General features: G+C 38.2%; 1 protein-coding gene across 16 annotated transcripts in view; it reads right to left on the reverse strand.

Annotated features, from left to right (window-relative positions):
- SORBS2 (sorbin and SH3 domain containing 2) overlaps positions 1 to 16,904 on the reverse strand; it is a 221,056-nt gene that overhangs the window by 184,520 nt on the left and 19,632 nt on the right. For 14 of the 16 annotated variants that reach the window (XM_014786267.2, XM_014786269.2, XM_014786274.2 and 11 more), the window contains exon 2: positions 897 to 1,036. The gene's annotated coding sequence lies outside the window, so the exon portion shown is untranslated. Of the gene's footprint in view, positions 1 to 896; positions 1,037 to 16,904 lie in introns of those variants that run through there. The other 2 variants (XM_014786268.2, XM_087418384.1) reach the window with 2 other exon arrangements.

Raw genomic sequence — 16,904 nt, forward strand, 5'->3', positions numbered from 1 at the left:
GAGAAACTTGCCATAAAACAGTCTTTGCCTTTCAGTTGGGGGAGTCCCTGTCCTAGTAAAACCCAAGACATATCAGTAAGGAAAACCAAAGTCCACTAGATTATGTAAAGGAAATGGATAAAAGCATTAAACCAAAAAAAAAAAAAAAAAAAGAAAAAAAGACTTTTTACTGAACATAGTAAATACCCACAATCAAAGTAAATGCTGTGTTTGAAGTTCAAGTCCACAGATCAAAGTACTGTGCAAAATGTCAAGCACCAGCATAAGGAGAGGGAGAGGAGAAGCCGAGAAAACTATCCAAAATAGTATGCTGTCACATTAGAGAAACCTGCTGGCGAAGACATTCATCTAGGTAAGAAATTCGCAAAACCGACTCACCAAATTGTGCTGGGAATATACAAAACCCAAAACGAACAAAAACTTCTAATTCCACACGAGCAATGAACAAAAGAGTGATGAAAGAGTAAAATAAAATAGAGCTAGCTCATTGTCCTTAGAACTAATATATTTTCTTTACTCAGGTGGTTGCATCTTTTTTCCTTTTTTTTTTTTAAATGCCCTTAGAAAGTCGAAAATAAGTAAGCAGTCTAAACAACAAAATTATGATGTCTGAAAGGCCCTCTCCCTGCTCTGGCAATCAGGCTTAATTAGAGCTCTCATGCAGTTCAGTCATAGGCGAATGTGTACTGCAGGTCAGCATTACAGAGAGCTTGAAGCAAAGTTGAAAATCACAGCCACAAAAACGCACAGATGCTCCTGCTGTATTCTGGAACACTGCATTTACCTGGAAATCATTGGTAACCCCCGTTTATTTTCACTATAAACAAGTTATTTAAAAAACATTAGTCATAAACATATCATAAGCCAATTAAATAATTCTAGAATAAAAATCTTACCTACAGGCAGCTGGGTTCAACAGTTGCTCTGAGCAGAGGAAGTAGGAGTCATTGGCCTTTCAGATGAAGAGATTGTTTATTTAGCCCTTTTTAAAAGGTCTTGAACTCCAGAGGTTTAAGATTAAGTCCAATCCAAGTGTCTGAAGGAAAAAAGGCAGGAGAGAAGGCGAATAAGAGAGGGAAAGAATCCCGGCTGCTGGGTGGTGCTACTGTTCTGCAAGCATTTGAGCTATTTTCAGCATTAACAGCAGCCGGAGTTGTCTGCGAAGGGATGAAAAAGCCGTGCCCAAATCGCCACACCCCCCTTGGGGGGGGGGCACACAAACCAGGAAACCCACAACAACTTGGTTCACTGTGCAAATATTCATTTAAATTTGGAGGAAAACTGCCAGCACTTTTGAAGACAACAGAAAAAAAAAACTTGACTGGAATCTTAAAGAAACATAGTGCCTTGCCATAATCCTCAACTTTTCAAAATGATTTACCTGATTCGTTGAAAATAAGATGTTTTGTGTGTGCCTTATTGAGAGGGAAGACTTTTCTGCTGATATTTACTTGTTCCCTTATATGGGTCTTAAAAATATTTTAGATCTCTCTGGGAGGAATATCTGTTGTCAGCCTATCCTTCTCAAGACTGAAGACAAATGGTTTATTTCTAGCAGGCACCCAAATTTCCAGTTTCATCAACTAGGCTATTTTTGAAAGCTACTGGGTTAAGCTGTTGACATTTCTTATCTGTTGGCAGAGACTAGGACCATTCAGTGACATGATGCAGACAGACACCAATCTCCCGCTTCTGCCTCCAAAGGCCAACGAAGAAATAATTCAGATTGGTTCACCAACAACGACCAGCAAACCTTGAGCTTTCACTTTGTTTCTAAAATTATAAATTAAGATCTAAAAGTTGTATTCATTCATTCATTCATTCATTCATTCAGCAAATATTTACATGGCAAGTGCTTCCGAGCTTACAATATCCCAGGCACTCTGAGAGTACAATAGTGGGCAAAATAAACAGCATCCTTGCCTGGAAAGGTTTACAGCCCACAAACGCAGCAAGAGTAAAGAAGAAAGAAAGAATTTGTTACAAACGTTTATAGCTTCTTTTTCACACGATGAAGACTATTCAAACCATAGCAACTGGACATCCAGATCTTTCTACTATGACTGAAGGAAGATACTATGAGTCATCAGACCAACTCCCGGCTTCCATTGCTTCATTACGGCTTTTACAACAGCCCTAAAAAGGAAAATTAGTTATTTCCTATCAAGGAAACACTTCAGTATTTTTATCAAAGCCTTTATTCTATGTAGATAAAATCCCCGAATTCTTTCAACTCTCTACTCCCCGTAAGAGAATGCTTAAGCAGTCAGAAGGTACTTCTGAGAGGTAAAAGAAAGTGGAAGAAGATTCTCTGATCCTAGTCCAGCATAAAAACCACTTTGATATCTTTTATAGTTAATATTATGAAGGTTGGTTACTATGGGCTCAGCTCAAATCCAATTCTTTCTTTGCATTTAAAGAAAGACACTGAAACTGATTATAGAAAATACTGAAGATTATGTATGATATGTAAAAAATAAAGTTACATGACTGCTATTTCAAGTGCTGTGGTGAAATAGTGAAATCTTTCAGTGCAATACACTTATATTAAAACCACACAGATGTTTAAATTAAAAAAGACTACAACTTACATTTGAAATATCTCATCAAAATTTTAAAATAAGATTAACTTTATTTAAAAAACATACAGCAGGGTTTAAAAAAAATCTCTGTGGACTAATGCATTTTTCTTTTCATTTATTTTAAATGGTCACATTTTAATATGTCTTAAATACCTGTCAGTTTAAAATAGGATACTTACTTTACTTGGTCAAAATGATAAATGGCAATTCTGGCAAAAAATTGGAAGCCTAGCCTCAGATAGAAATTTCTCAAATTGTTTTTACTTGTTCCCTCTTATAGTCGTTTATAAAGAAAAGGAAAATACATTTAAAAATTGGCCTCCCTTGAGAAACTACGGAAGTTAAAGAAGTAAAGATTAACTATTTGACTACTAAGTCAACTATTATTTTTAAATGCCAAACTGTCTGCTTTCCGCGTTAATACTGAGAGAAACCCATTGCCTCACATTTAACTAGTATTAGAGCCATTTTATGCCCAAATCTGCACTTGCACGAACAGGCGTTGACCCTGCTTGCTACTTCCACTTTGGATGAAGCCTATCCTGCCACGTGACTCACCAAGGTCTCCTTTGTTTCCCAAAGATCCTGACTCTCCCAACAGCCTGTCAATAAGCACCTTTCAATAGATCTGATGTCACAGAAGAGTGCAAGGTGGACTTTAGGCATATTTTAACAGGTTAGAGGATAGTAAATTTGGAATTTTGTGAATTTTCTGCTTACTCAACTCCTATGACTTTTATAAGCTATTGATGTCTTAGCAATTGTACTAATCATACTATTGTTAACGATTTTATGTATATTCTTTCTCTCTTTTTTGTTTTTATGAATAAACATTTAAAATAATTTGGCAATGTTTATATTAGAGTGGGCTTCTTATATTGGTAAGACACTAAATAGAGCTTTGGCATAACCCCTCCCTTGTATAAAATTGGGATAATAACAGTACCAATCCACAGAGCTGTGGTAGGGCTTATATAAATAATGCACATAAAATGCTTAACTAAGTAATGCTGATACAAAGCGAGCATTCAATAAAAGTTAATGCTGTTATCATGGCTGTTAAGTCTAGATCTTAACTGTCCAATATAGTGGATACAAGTGGCCACTGAGCACTTAATGGGTGGCTGGTCAGAACTGAGATGTCATATAGATGTAAAATGCACACTGTACTTTGAAGACTTAGTATGAAAAAAAGAAATGTAAACTACCTCATTAATTTTTTTTTTTTTTGATGAGGAAGATTAGCCCTGAGCTAACATCTGTGCCAATCTTCCTCTATTTTGTATGTGGGATGCCTCCACGGCATGGCTGATGAGTGGAGTAGATCTGCACCCAGGATCTGAACCCATAAACCCTGGGCTGCCAAAGAGGAGCGAACAGAACTTTAATCACTCAGCCACGGGGCCAGCCCCTCACATTAATTTTTTTATATTGATACATGTTGAAATGATAATATTTCAGACATATTGGGTTAAATAAGATATTTTGTTAAAATTAATTTTACCTGTTTCTTTTTACTTTTTTAAATGTGACAACTAGAAAATTTTAAATTACCTAGGTGGCTTGCGTTATATTTCACTCAAAATGTAGTGAGCAGCAGAATCACCTGGAAAGCTTGTCAAAACACAGACTGCTGGGTCCCACCTCCAGTTTCTGGTTTAGTAGGTCTAGGTGGAGGCCTGAAATTTTGCATCTCTAACAAGTCCCCAGGTGATTTTTCACCACACTTTGAGGACCACTGGTCTTGAACCTTGCTGCTTAAAGAGTGGTCCATGGACAAACACCAAAGTCATCACTCGGGATCTTGTCAGAAATGCAAAATCTCAGGCCCTACCCAAACCTACTGAACCAGCAAGTACATTTTAACAACATCCCCAGGTAATGTGTACGCACACTGGAATTTGAGAGAAATTTATATAGAGTAGTGCCTCTCAAGCCTGGGTATGGAAGAGACTTACCTGGAAAATTTTTTTAAATACCAGTATGTGGACCCACCTCTAGAGAGTTTGCTTTAATTAATCTGGATGTTCTCCATAAGAACAGGATTGGTTTCAGAGGCTCAAGCAGGAATAATCTTTCAGAGGTGAGGAGGGAAAAAATTGGACAGAAGTGAGGGGCCGGCCCGGTGGCGCAAGCTGTTGGGTGCACGCGCTCCGCTGCGGCGGCCCGGGGTTCGCTGGTTCGGATCCCGGGCGCACACCGACGCACTGCTTTGGCAAGCCATGCTGTGGCGGCGTCCCATATAAAGTGGAGGAGGATGGGCACGGATGTTAGCCCAGGGCCGTCTTCCTCGGCAAAAAAAGAGGAGGATTGGCAGATGTTAGCACAGGGCTGATCTCCTCACAAAAAAAAAAAAAAAAATTGGACAGAAGTGTTGATAGTTGGTTTAGTTGGACATTTCCTTCTCTCCCTCCATAGCACAAAATAAAAATTGAGACTGTTCTCAGCAAAGAATTGGTCCAATTAAAACAACGTATGCCAAGGCAGAGTTGACATAGACCAAACTATCGGAGAGGGTATCTATATCTCAGGAGAGGATCTTGTGAACTCACACAACTCTCCAGTTGTCAGAACCCATGAGAATGATTGGTGTTTTGGAGTAGAGAGGCCTTCTGTTATTCTTCATTGAGCCTCTGTCCCACTCTTAAATAAGTGAGCACACTATTTTGAACGATCTCACCAGTTTGCCAAATGACGCCTCACTTTTTTTTTTTTAATTTTTTGTGTGTGTGTGAGGAAGATCAGCCCTAAGCTAACATCCATGCCAATCCTCCTCTTTTTGCTGAGGAAGGCCGGCCCTGAGCTAACATCTATTGCCAATCCTCCTCCTTTTTTTCCCTTTTTCTCCCCAAAGCCCCCCAGTAGACAGTTGTATGTCATAGTTGCACACCCTTCTAGTTGCTGTATGTGGGACGCGGCCTCAGCATGGCTGGAGAAGCAGTGCGTCGGTCCGCGTCTGGGATCTGAACCTGGGCCGCCAGCAGCAGAGCACACGCACTTAACCGCTAAGCCACAGGGCCGGCCCTGACTCCTCACCTTTTCAAGTGGCGCCAGAGTGTTGTGTGTTCCAGAGGGCTTCATAAAAATAAAATCCTCACTGTATGAGAGACTATGGGCTAATATTGTTAATATTTAAAATTTCCAATTCTGTATGCAGAGGCCATTGGTAGCTTCACCTCTCACTTCATTGGTTGGTTATTTCAGAAAACTTTAAAAAATGCGTAATGCTTAAGAGCAGAGAGTCTGGAGCCAGTGAGCCTGGTTTGAATCTTGGTCTCGCCACTTTTGTGTAACACCGGGCCAGTTACTTCATCTTTCTGTGCCTCAGTTTCCTCCTCTATAATAGAACCTATCTCATTGAGTTGTTGTGAGGATTAAAATAGCTGTTATTTGAAAGGAGTGTAGAAAATTCTGGCACATTGTAAATGCCGTTGTTGGTTAAATAACTAAAATATAGTAAAATAACTGTGCAAGTTGCCATATATGGCCTAATTTAGTCTTTTTTTTCAGATACCACGATGATTTCCAGGGACTTTCATGCACGTAGTTTCATGAATACATGTTATTTTGAGAGTTGTTTAAATTTTTTTCCCAAGAGAACTCAGAATTCTCAATTGATTCCTCATCACTTCCTATTATTTGAGAGGATCTCAATAGGAAGGAAGTGAATGTAGTTTTCCCATGAATATTGTTTTCTAGGTTATATTTTTTACCCCCGAAGTCCTTTGAAAAGTGAGTTGCACTATAAAGGTTTGAAGGCTTTGGTGGCCCATGTCAATTTAGTAGCATTGTCTAATATTCCAGGAGAACGATGTGTCATTCTCTTAGTCAAATATTTTAGTGCTTAGGGAGAGGCAGTAAGACTGTCTGAAACACTGGCATGAGTTTCAAAGACTGACTGAAAAGGCAGTCAGATTCTCATATTATAGAGACTATAGAAATCAGATAATGCTGATTAAAGGAAGGGGTGGTCCCCTGAAGTCAGGCATGTTGGATGCAAAATGAAGGCTAGAATAAGTGTAGTAATATCTTTTATGCTTGTCTGCTTCAATCACATGAAACAAAGTGAAGACTAAGCAACAAAAATGATGATACTTCGTAGTATCACGCACTTAGTAAGTGTCAGCCAGGCCATCTACAGGAACCTCAGTATGTTGAGTGCTGAGCAGTAAATCAATGTACAAACTCAAGCCTAAGAGTTTAGTGATTTCAGATCAGTCATGCAAGCCTTCTACACTTGTGCCCTGAAATGTATGCAGAGGGATTGGCTATAAACCCCTTCCTAACTCGAACATCTCTGGTTTGGCTTGGGCTCATATAAATTACATTTGGCAATCCCCCTCACCCCCAATAATCTACATCTAAAGATGTCATCATTTGCAAGTTGTCAAATCATATGTCCAATTATTTCTACTACCTAGTTACTGATATGAAGCAAATGTATTTTAGGAGGTGATTTGCCATCATATGTGCAATTATGCAATCAGGGACTGACTTTACCAAATAAAGGGAAAATCTTAATGAACAGTAAAAGAACTATTATCAAATGCAAGAGATTATGTAGAAATAACTTCTTAAAACCTTTGTTAAAACTCCCTTTTCCAGTTAAAACTTTACTGTTTTTAAATGTGCTGTCTGAATCCCATATGTATTTAAGAAGTGCCTTTGCTGTTTTATATAACCATGACTTAGCTTTTCTTGATATTTATATTCCCTTGAAATTGAGCATATGCAACAGTTGCTAAATATGGTATAAAAATCTTTAAGATAAGCCTTCTTAAAGTGGCCTATTTCAGGCTCTGCACAATCTGGTATCTTCGTGCATCTCCACCCACATCTCCCTACCCTCCTTCTAGCTCCATTTCTTCTAGCTTCTCTGGTTTTCGTTCAATTCCTGGAATGGGCCACATTCAGGGCCTTTGTGTGTGCTGTTCCCTCTCACCGGAACGCCTTCCCTGCTCAGCAGGTAATGCCGTACATCCTCCAGCCCTTGGCTGAAGTGTCCTTTCCTCAGGAAGGGCTTCCCTGATCTGGCCAAGGTCAAGTTTTTTGTTCTTAACTCTTAAAGAATCATATTCCTTATTCCTTCAAGTGTCAAACTCAGTTGCATTTATTTGAATGATCAGTTAATGTATTTTTCCTCCATTAGTCTAGAAGCTTCTGTTTCCCTTCACTTGCATTCCCAGACACACATGTATTATATTTGTGCTGACACAAAGTGCTCCATATGTATTTATTGAATAAATAAGCAATTAAATAATTCCGCAGAAGGCATAGTAAACAACACATGACGCCATTTTTGTTATATATGATCAGAACTTGTGAAATAAAAAGTATCTTATCCAGTAAAAAGCAAAAAATGATATATTGTAGTTAAGCAGCTGTTTCCAACCAAGAGAATTCTCTGAAATATATTGCTTTGTAGTTTCATAGTTGGTTTAACAGCTGTCTTAAGAGGCAGGTGTTACTTGCTGTCCCCTCAGAATATAATATATTTTATCTTAATACCTTGCATTTATCTTTAAAATGGGTTTGAAATAAATCAATTTACCTGCACTCATATAGTATACTTCCAGACCTTTTCAAAACCACGTAATACTCTACTAGGGTGTATTAATCACTCAGTTGAGGTCCCTGACAAAAATTTCTTCTGATTAGGGTTGAGAGAATTATATATTTGTCTGTATATTGCTAGACAGTTACACCACCTGGCTCTCTGCAAGTCATATCTGATATTATTTATAGGGTAGTTTATGAGCAGACAGACATGAAGTATCACACCAACAATGCTACCTGGTCAGGCCATTGTCACTCCTATGGCATGAAACCCTTTCTCGTGTCCATATTGCACATTAGTTATAAACATACAATGATTTACTAGTCATTGATTGGGTAGCTGGGAGATTTGCAATCTTGTTCTCTGGCAAAGGGGCATGTGATCTCAATAGGAGAGGAAAGGAGAGCTCTATGTGGCCTGGGCTACAGAGCAGGAGTCGGAGGCTGGGGGCTGGTCTTTGCCATGTTGTCTTGGAAGAGGCTGTGTAACCCTTTCTTCTACCATGGGCAGACGGATGATTGTTATAGCTAAGAATGTTTGAAGATGTACAGGCTCTTTATCAATTTATAAAACACTTTGAAATCACCAAGGCACAGCATGAAAAATATCTTTTCTGAGGCACTCAAAAGATGAATGAATTAACCCAACCATCTGTGGCACATTTCCATCATTACTATGACCACAAAAGTTAATTTTGCAAGGATAGTCACACACATAAACAATACACAAAATGTTAGAAAAGTGTCCTTGAAACTCACAGAGATGAAGGATGAGAAAAAACAATAAGGAACTGTTGACCAGCATTCAAGAGTCAGAAGGAACTATAGGTTCATTAAATGGAGTGCATAAGAAAAACTTCTTCCTCAATGAATGCAGGTTGGAAACGGGAACCTTCAGAGATTGGACATATTAATATTTTCTGTGTTAGCTGGCCTCTAATCCAGACTTTCCTACCTCTTTGTGCGACCTATTGGTGTGGGTTATGGATATTGCTACAACATTGACCCCCTCAGTTGTCAGGTGGCCAGGTGAGGCCTGGGCCAGCTAGAGCTCCTGGACCAGTGACCTCTGGACATTAGCAACCTCACTGGTTTATCTCAGTGTGTCTACAAATATTCTCACTTTTATGTATGCCAGATATAGAAAAGTTTGGGAAAGAATGCTTTTACCAACAAGGTCAACCTATTAAAAACAGCAACAATAGTCCTATTCACAAAAGGAAATACGAGAAATAAGAAGGTATGGGAGAGGCATGTTATAAATGTCAAGAAATGAGTAATGATATCTCAGTTTTACAAAAAAAAAGGGGGAAAATCTTTGTTCAGACTTTCAGGACGGAGCCAGAACTGGACTGGTCTCCCGTCGAAGGCGCAAGAGAGCTGATCCTGACTGCAGTGATGGATATTTTGTGTTCTGGCAGATAAGTGGGGAATGGACCTCTGAATCAAAATAAACGTTCACATTTTTACCTACTAGCAAGTGCCCTCCTTTTCTCAGAAAATATTTCTTTAAGGATCATTTTTGACTGAAGTTTCTCTCTATTACATTTTATTTTACAATCAAGTCACTATTGTCATACTTATTACTCTTTAAAATAAATTACACAACACAGTTGTGGCAAACACTGCTTTCTACTCTTGAGGACCCATTTTTGCTTTCATTCTTACGACAGATTCCTGATAATACGCCTACTTAAAAACTTACCTTTCCAGATTCCTTGCAGTTTGTTCTGGCCAATAAGCCATAGGCAGGACACCTTGTTGAATGCTTCACATATGCACGAACAACACAGAACCTCCTGAGGAGAAGGCTTCTTCATGCTTTGCCCTCTAACCTTGCACCGATCCTCTTAGCTGATGGAAACGCAGATGCCATTCTAGGAGGCAAGTGCTAAGGGAAGGATGACAAAGTTGAACCCACCCTGGGCTTCTTGTGGTTTGAGGCAAACCAACCTCTCACCTGGTTAAATGGCTGCATTGAGGTAATCTGTTACTGGGAGCTGGAAACATACCTGACATAATCATCTAAAGACAACTTCATTACATAGGCTGGCTGAAAGATAGGAGTAGACTGTTAGGCCTGCCATTAAGATACCACGTAAAAAAATAGTTTCAGAAGTTTTGAAAGAACTTCTGCACATCGACAACCAGCCTCCACAGCAGTTGCAACATTCAGTTTCAGGCCATTATCATTTCCTTATGGAATGAAAATTGCCATGAAAAACAGGCAAATGTTTGAAGCCCTAGGAGCTTCATCATTTGAATATTTTTGACTCTAAATATAGTAAAGTAGTTGGGTTTTTTCCCTAAAACTAACATGTAATGATCAGTGATATCAAAAGAAATAAGAACATAGTAATAATCTACAGGAAATACAAAACAGGAACCAACTGTTTATCCTGTTCTTGGCGTACACTGCCAAAGCATTGTTCATAAAACTTGAAACAGAGTCACTTCACTGTAGTTTACCGAGCTTTTAAAATCTAAATTGAAATGGTGGAATTTGTCCCTGTGACAGAAAAAATCATTTGAAAGATGTTCAAGGCTATTAATATATTGAGTTTGAATATTAAATAACCTTTAAGATGTCTACTTAGGATTTCTTAAAATGATGAATGCTATCAGTCATAATGGAGGTGAAGGTATGTTGGATAGGAAGCCAATAGTTCTCCAGAACTAAATAAAACTAAAGATATACATACAATATGGAAATTATTTTAAGCTTTCTTGTCTCATGATTTCTGATTAAGTACCATAAATTGAAGAAGTGAATATAAATCATAATATATTCCATTTTATAACAGGCAGTCATGTATAAATATTTTGTCTTTCTGTCTATATTTGCCAAGAACATAATGATTGAGAGTAAACTGCTAGAGGCTCTGCCACCGTCGAATTTAACTCTACTGCTTCCAACAGAGTGGCTACTTGAATCTCCTTTTGCTTCTTTTCTCTTATTAACAAAATAAGAATCATAGCAGTGCTTGCCTTATAGGATTGTTGTAAGGATTAAGTGAATTAATACATGCAAAACTCTTAAAACAATGCCTGATACACAAAAGGCACTCCATAAGTGTTGGTTGTTGCTGTTGTTATCATCATTGTCTCAATGATGCACAAAACTATGCAGTTAAAAGCACGGGCTTTGAGGATAAATAGTCCTTAAATTTCTGGTTCTGCCGCTTATTAGCTCTTTGATTTGGGCATGATCTTTGAATCTCAGTTCCCTCATCTGGAAAGTGGGGATATCATTAATTACCTAAGAGCATCATTAAGAGGACTGAAGAAGATAATGCAAGGAAAACCACACCTGGCACATAGTAATCAGTAATTTTTCAAAATCGGGTAGAAAAAAGTTCTTTGCAAATATGTTAATTGATCTTCACAAAATATGTACTTTTACTTTGGTGATGGGGAAAATGAAATGGATCAGACACACCTAGACATTGAATTTAATTTCATTACAATTGATTTCAGATAGCTCACATTCAGACTTTATGGCTTTTTTAAAATTTTCATTTTAAACAAGAATTCATGGAATTGTCAAACAACTTGATTAATAAAATTCTCCCCCCTCCAAAAAAGAAGAAAGTCTCATCTCTATTAATGACTTCGTCTATGGTAGACATAACAGCCTCTTTAAAGCAAGAAAGTCGAAGAGGAAAGATATCGGTATTAAAAGGAATTACCCGGAAGAAGCAGGGAAGAATTGACTTTGTAAGTCCCTGTACAAGTCTATCACTCCCTTAGCAGGTGGGGGGAGCAGAGTTATAATCCTATCCATTTTTGTCACAAACAAACACTAACTTACATCCATTGACTACAATTACAATGAAGGATAATGGAAGTCTAAGTATCTCTCTATTATAGCAATAATTACATTGCAGGAGAAAAGAAACAAGACTTTGGAGTCAGGCAGAGGTGACCCCAAGGCTTAGCTTCCCTGGTAGCAAGTTCTGTCACTTTGGACAAGTTATTTAATCTGTCTGAGTCTTGGTTTTCTTATCTATAAATTGCAGACACCACCACCTACCTTTTTGGGAACCTTTGGAGAGGATTAAATGAGACTGTGTGTGAAACTCAGTAACTTGGTCAGACACCTGTTGCAGAAGAGGGCTTAATATATCATTGTTGCTGTTGACCTGTCTTTTTCTTACTAGACCATAGGCTCCTTGAGGACAGTGCTTCCTTTAAAAACATAAGTATAGCCAGTTCCTAGCACAGTGTCTGGTTGCTAGAATGTACTGAGCGAATATGTATTGAATGAAGCAAGACAGGGCTACCCTGAAGGGAAAACTAAAACAACAACAAAAACGTACAGAAGGCTTGACTTGTTTCAGTGAAAATAGCTGAGGGAGATAGGCGTTGACAAATTGAACTGATGTTCTGGGAAACAGATTTAAATAAAAGGCAAATCAAAGACAGCATTTTCCTCACACAACATATTTAGAAGGGAAGGAGAAGCTGTAAGGGACAGAGAAAGGTTGTCACGGTGATCATTATGCTACCTGAGGGGATTATAAATGGCATCTTTAATTTTTTTTTTTTTTTTGTGAGGGAGATCAGCCCTGAGCTAACATCCGTGCTAATCCTCCTCTTTTTGCTAAGGAAGACCGCCTCCGAGCTAACATCTATTGCCAATCCTCCTCCTTCTTTTTTTTCCCCCAAAGCCCCAGTAGATAGTTGTATGTCATAGTTGCACATCCTTCTAGTTGCTGTTATGTGGGACGCAGCCTCAGCATGGCTGGAGAAGCGATGTGTCGGTGCGCACCCGGGATCCGAACCCGGGCCGCCAGTAGCAGAGCGCGTGCACTTAACCGCTAAGCCACCGGACCGGCCCTAAATGGCATCTTTAAATGGGACTATTACCATATACCACCTATATTTTGTTCCTTTGTAGAAAGATAGTAATGACCTTAGGTCTATGGTTTCTGTGACCTAATCATGTCACAGATTTTTTTTACATAAAACTCAGATCTTCTGATTCCTCTCTGAGCCCCGCTGCCTCTCCCACATTCTCTCTTCCCTACACTGGGTTACTGTCTTCACCGTGGGGCCTCATAGGTTTTATGCCTAAATCCAGTGACACTGATCCTAGAAAGGCAGGCTTTACGTATTGGTCCTACGTTAGGTCCCTGTCTACGACATTCCCCGGATATGGGACAGCCTGGAGACTTTCAACACCAATTTGGGCTTCCCATGTTTCTTACCTTTCATTTAACCTTGAATCATAACTGGAAGGAACATTACAAAACCTACCTAATCATCCTCTTTATGTTTTGAAAACTGGGGTGCAGAGGGTGACTTTATAGGAATGCCATTATGAGGACCAGGGTCTGAAAAACACTTTCCCAGTGGGGGTGAAAGGGCATAATCAGCATTGACAGCATATTCTAGGTCTGAGATGGGATGAGAATTCCCACTGTGTCCTGTCAGTCTGTACCATAGGAACCAGGGCTACTCCAGCACCAAGTGCTACTTTCTTTCCCCTGGGAGCAGCTTTGATAGAGACTTGCTATTCAAACCCCTGATGAACTAAATTAGAGGTTAATGCTATCCACAATAGTAGACTCATTTAAGTATCAAGTGATTGCCTCAACTGCAACAAAAAGGTTTTTAGAGAGAGAAGAAAATAGACATGAACAGGAGAGAAGACGAGAGTCTCAATTTTAGTGAGAAGGGATTCAGTGGGGGAAAGAAATTAATAGACTATATCCTAAACAGAAATAAGCAAAAATTGGAGCTTGTAAGTTCAATATTAGGTACATTTTAATTGAGGCACAGCCAGACACTTGAGTGGAATAAAGCGATCTCAGAATCAATCAATTACCAAAGGACAATAATGTCATTTATGATAATTAGAAAAACGGCTCAAAAAATGAGATAATTCTCAATGAGAAATTATTTTTATTCATGCAGGGCTTGCTTAGGAAAACTCTTCTAAGAAACAGAAATCTGCAGCTGAGTTCATTCTATAGCGTTATATTAGGGTGCACTTATTTGGCAAGTTTTATGATTACACCCTGTAATGAATCCTACCTGCAAAGGCAGATGAAGAGGATTAAATTCAGGTCGCCTTTAGATTTGCACATACAGCATTGGGTAAGAGAAGGAGGAATTGGAAAGGTCTTAACAAACGGTGCCGATCACTTGTGGCCAAAGCTGGGCTATAAATGGCAGTGGCTCGACCATTCTGTAACATGAACTCTGTTTTCGTGTTGCTGATTAAGATCTATCCTCTTGGCCTCTTTTTAAAAGACTGGTGCACATTTGAACACACCTTTGAGACTCTGAACTGGACTTCTGCACCACATTCTATTTTGGGTAATCACAAAGGTGCTAGAAATTTCAGGTAGTAACAAACACCACAATCTGCAAACTGAAGACCGTAAGTGGGTGAATACATGATTCTCGGGGTTCAGGGCACATCCAGGCTGCAGGCGCCAATCATTCTTTGGGTGTTTGACTTACAGATCTAGACCAGGTTAGTTGTCTTTGTTCTAATGATTTTATTCTTCCAGTTAACATAATATTGCTCTTTTTTAAATTCCTTTCACCCTCAAAAATCGGCTTATGGTCCATTTTTAAAACTTACTCTTTTGCTGCCACAGATGATTATTAGCTACTTTCACTGTTCAAAGTAAATGGTACTGTCTTCCTTCTACTCCTACCCATCTCCGTGGAGAAATCATTCTATTCACCATTGCTCTTCTTATCCGGATTTGAATCAAATACAAAGACACTCAGAGCCTTCAAGTTTCATGCAGAAATTATTCAAAATCAAGTCATAATTTTATTATTTGTCAAAATATAATTTATCAAATCAGTTATAAGTTGCATTTACAAATATAATTTACATATTATATCATTATACAAAGATATATTAAGTATATATCATATATTAATTATATTTTATATAATATATATTTATCAATGATTAAATATATTGTATAATAAATCATATAATTTATCAAATAAAATAATAATTTAGTTCTACAAACTCATCTCTATTTTTATTTTTAAAATGACAAATTTGCATGGTGAATTCAGAATACATTAGTTTCTTACAACAGAGTCATTCAAGCAAGCCACCACAACATTTAAATTGTCTGATTTTTTTTTTTACAATGAGGAAGATTAGCCCTGAGCTAACATCCACTGCCAATCCCCCTCTTTTTGCTGAGGAAGACTGGCCCTGGGCTAACATCCATGCCCATCTTCCTCTACTTTATGTGGGCACCTGCCGCAGCATGGCTTGATAAGCAGTGTGTAAGTCCGCGCCTGGGATCCAAACCTGCGAACCCAGGCCGCTGAACTGGAGTGAGCAAGCTTAACCACTACACCACCAGGCCGGCCCCTAAATCGTCTTGATTTTTAATGCAATATTTCATTAAGCTCCTTTTTACGTATTTAAGAATTCTTGAAAACATACAAGGTGAGGAATGGTTATGTAATTTTGCTGCTATTCTTGCTTCTCAACCATCTTCTCACGGGCTTAGTACATTTGGAAGTTAGTTATGAACGTGAAGTTTCTTCCTACACATATAAATACATATAAACTCTTGCACTGTTTCCAAATCAAAGTGAGCAGTTCCTCTTGGGCTGTGTTTGCCATTTCTGTTTCAAGGAGAAACAATATATCTACAGTGCTTAAAGGTTTATGAACGGTCCTTGCCAATTTCTAAGCTGATGAAACATGGCTCTAGTTTCACAGACTTCAAGGAGGCAGGAGATTTGGGGTCTTATTTCTCATTATATCTTATCTCCACTCAATGCTTCAGTGGTTTTGTTAACTTTATACCAAGAGGAACACGCATTGGGGTAAGATATAAAACACAAAAACAATGAAGTAAGTAAATCAGTCTATTAACACCTACCAATTAGTGTCCACACTCACACACAAAGACACATTTAAACTAAAACATACCCTATTCTCACTTACATGATAATCACTGTGGCTTTACAAGAAAAATAAATGTATCTTTGTCATTTCATCTGTTGGATATGTGCTAAGAGCTTTGCCCAAATAGATAAGGACTCTAAACTTCAGGAATTATTACAAGATAACTTGAGTAGCTAGTGACTCTAAAATTGGAATTGTTTCCACCTCCAAAGAGCCAAGAAATCTAAGGATTCTTATTTTACGCCATCTATTTGCACAACCAGTCACACTTACGGATGGTTTCTTCATGTAAAAGAAACTTTAACATTTTAATATCAAGAATGTTAACTTCCTTATTCTTACAATAGTTCCTTGGGCTGGTAGAAAGTATCTCTCATTTCACAGATAAATTCTCTAAAATATATTTATCACTTAACAACTGATGTATTAATTTAGGGCATCACTCAAGATTCCCGGTTTACATTTTCCTGAAAGGAGCCACTTTTCTGACTCAGCACTAACTCTGTATCATTGAAACTGTTTTCCTTTTCCACATCACATAAATGAAAAGAAGAGCTGATTTTGGTATTTGGTTATAAATATTCCATAATGTTTGTCCTCTGAAAAATTTGAACATTGAGTTGAAAACCACGAGTATGTGGGGAAAAGAATAAAAGATATCAATATGCTTTTGAGAGCATAACAATGTGCCGCTTGTAATGATGCTTATTAAAATGGCATTTTTCATGAACAACTTGAAAGGTTTTTCTAAGTACTAATTCTGAAAAGTATGCTAATTTTCCATACAACTTAAAAACTCTATCTGTTTAAATTAGAATGAGTATACTTTTGCCAATGCCATATTTTATTAGCATCCAATGGTA

This window comes from Ceratotherium simum, chromosome 28, assembly GCF_057802395.1.
Source record: "Ceratotherium simum simum isolate JZ-2026a chromosome 28, ASM5780239v1, whole genome shotgun sequence".
NCBI classification, from domain to species: domain Eukaryota; kingdom Metazoa; phylum Chordata; class Mammalia; order Perissodactyla; family Rhinocerotidae; genus Ceratotherium; species Ceratotherium simum.